Genomic DNA, 3,166 nt, shown 5'->3' with positions numbered 1-3,166 from the left:
TACGAATGTTTTGAAATTTATGAACTTTCTTCAAGTTCATTTTTTTATTGTGTATGCTTTTTTATTTATATCATAAAATAATATGCATAACAAACTGGGTATATATTGCTCCTACATGCTAATGTTGTATTAAGAGAAGTCAAATAGAGTATTTTCCTCATAGTGGACAAGAAAGAGTAGGCGTCCTAGTGGTTATTGCCTAAAAGGTGTGAAGTTAGCAGGTAGGGATCGAATCCTGTTTCTCGCTATTTTGCGCTGCGAGCGCCAGTTGCGATAAGTAGCGCCGAAAGCACCGAACAGGAGCTCCCAACCACTAATTCTCAAAAAAAAGGAGCTCCCAACCACTTCTGTAGAGATCACACCAGAGACCTTAAAACCGCAAACCTTAAAACCAGTTTTGCACCACCTCCTATAGACGTACAGGTCACACCAGCCACCACGACTTAAAACAAGTTTGTGGAATAACAACGCTAAACCTAAAGAACAAACAGCGGAGACAAAACTTAAAACCAGTTTGCGGAATTCCCAAAAAATTATTTGTTCCTTCTGCTAGTTTTTTCGGGTTTTCTTCACTGTCCTTTTCTGTTCTTTATTTTTTCTCGTTTTCTTTATTTTTATTTTCTTTATTGATATTACTTCACTTTTTCTTTTTAAGCTTTTCGAAAAGTTCAAATGTTATTCAGAATTTTGAAAAATGTTCTTGTGGTCAAAATTTGTTCAATTTTTGAAATAATGTTCACATTTTCAAAATTTTGTTCACAATTTCAAAAAACGTTCCTGTTTTCACATTTTTTGTTAAAATTTGAAAAATTCTAAATTTTGTTCACATTTTCAAAATGTTGTTCACAATTTCCAAAAATGTTTGGAAATGTAAAATCTGTTCATATCTTCAAAAAAAATGGAGTTTTGTTCATGTTCTAAAGAATGTTCGAAATTTTATAATTTTGTTCATCTTTTCGAAAATTGTTCGCAATGTTAAAAATATATTCGGAATTTCCAAAGAAAATCATGTCGAAAAATGTTGGAGTTTCAAAATTTTGTTCGTATTTTCAAAAAGTGTTCACATTTTCATAAAAAATGTTGTGAATTTTAAATTTTGTTTTTATTGTGCAAAAAATTTTATTTCATATTTTGTTTATTTTCAAAACAAAGTTTTGAATTTATAAATTTGTTGGTGTTTTAAAAAAAGTTTGGAGGTTTAAAATTCATATGTTTTCCCGAAATTTGTTCGAATTTTCAAATTTTGTTCAGAATTTCAATTTTTTTCTCGTTTTTCAAATTTTGTTCCCATTTTTTTAAAGATTGTTTCGTGGTTTCAAAAAATTAATCCCATTTTCAGAAGAAATTGGAATTTAATAAATTTTATCTGTTTCTTAATTTCTTTTGAGTAATGTTGAGTTACGTTGCTTCTCTTTTGTTACCAGTCAGTCAGCTCGACTGGCAGGATTCTCCGTCCTCTACAGCAGCTCTCCGGATCGAATCCGGCTCGCACTTATTTTTCTCAGAGTTTTTGCGCCCGACCATACGGTAAGGGTTTGAACCGAATGGCCGGCCCAATCGGGCGAGGTCTGTGCGAACTGGGGACTATTTGCGGCAAATAGGATCTCCCAAGGCCAGGTCCATAGCTGCGGACGGACGATATGGTGTCCCAGCCCATGGGGAATTGCGGCTTCTTTCGGCTGTTCCACCTGGGCTGAGCTGGGCCGGGCTGGGCTGTGCTACCTTGAAAGTAATGAGCGCCAAGTAATGTATGTATTCCTCGTGCGTTCCATGCAACAAATGGATAAAATATGAGATGATGAATCATTGTAATAGTTTTATTTCTTGTTCTTTTATCAACTTTAATTTTGAGACTCATGATCTCGTCAAGTTTACTTGTAACCTAGGCGTAGGTAGACATGTTTGGTTGGGCAATATTCATGACCCAAACCTTGGACCTATATATGACCTTTGTTTTGGATGAAAAAAGATGGCGACAATTCTGAAAAAGAAAAAAGAAAAAAACTAATGGATAGAATTGATTTCCTGTCAAGCATACAACGTTGGTTCCTAATAAATAAAAAAGAAGAAGAAGAAAAGAAGAGCATCGAGTGTGTGTCCCATGCATCACATGGCAGGCACCGAATATTGATCGATCGCGATCCGCAGGCTTTAAGGAAAAGATTTACTGCATTGTTGTAAATCATTTTTTTCTCCCTCGATCGCGATTAAATAAATCATGCATGTTGAAAAACCAACATCAACATGCTCTGTGTTCCCAGCAGCAATTTCTTCAATTTATTCAATTCACCAATCAATTCAATGAGGGAACACATACATCATCGACTTGGAGGATGGAGCGATTGCTAGGGCTATGGCTTGCAGTAGCATCCCCTGGCGGTGGCGACGTAGACGCAGCGGCCGCCGCCGCAGCCGTTGTAGTGGCAGGCGTCGCTGCAGGCGCGGTTCTGGGCCGCGTCCGCCGGGTCGCACAGCGCCTCCACGAACGTCTTGCCGCACCCGTGGTCCGACGCGTAGTCACCCACCCACGCACACCCTAATAATTTTATTAAGCAAAAAAAAGGTCAATGCAAGAAAATACAGAAGCATGCATCATCATCATCAATCAACATGCCCGTCGCCAAGGTTTTACTTACTGGTAACCGTGGCGAGAGAGGCCACGAGGAGGAGGAGGAGCACGCCGGGGACGTCGCGCGCCGCCGCCGCCTTGTACCCGCACGCCATTGGATTGCTTAGTTTGGAGATGGGTCGATCGAGATTACTAGGGGCCGGAGAGGGAGGCTGCCGTGATCTGACACCAACCGATCGAGATTACTTGGCTAGCAAATCCAAGTTCGGCCTCTCATCTCATGTTGATCAATCACAACAAGGGGATGATGAGATGAGGGAGACCTTTCATGTTGATCTGTTTATGGGCGAATTAATTCCTTCCAAAAATAACCTATATATTATTATTGCAAGCAGTAATTAGTAGCCTATTATATGTTGCCATCGAGGCCAATCCTTCCTTGGGTCGTCCCCTCTCTCTCTCTCTCTCTCTCTCTCTCTCTCTCTCTATATATATATATATATATATATATATATATATATACACACATACATATATATATAACTGTATCTATCATAGCTTGCCACAGAACTAGTTAAGTGTCCCTAAATTTTTAAC

At 38.8% G+C, this 3,166-nt stretch overlaps 1 long non-coding RNA gene across 1 annotated transcript; it reads right to left on the bottom strand.

Moving 5' to 3' along the window:
* Positions 1-2,262: 2,262 nt before the first annotated feature.
* LOC147973606 (uncharacterized) lies at positions 2,263-2,889 on the bottom strand. The gene is made up of 2 exons (XR_015603668.1): positions 2,637-2,889; positions 2,263-2,536 (listed from the first exon to the last, which is right to left on the bottom strand). It is a non-coding gene; the product is annotated as an uncharacterized LOC147973606 (long non-coding RNA).
* Between the last annotated feature and the right edge of the window lie 277 nt (positions 2,890-3,166).

This window comes from Triticum urartu, chromosome 5A (assembly GCF_056163025.1).
Source record: "Triticum urartu cultivar PI428250 chromosome 5A, HENAU_Tu73, whole genome shotgun sequence".
NCBI classification, from domain to species: Eukaryota; Viridiplantae; Streptophyta; class Magnoliopsida; order Poales; family Poaceae; genus Triticum; species Triticum urartu.
Note: the sequence above shows the minus strand (reverse complement) of the source record. Positions and strands in the feature narration are given on the sequence as shown.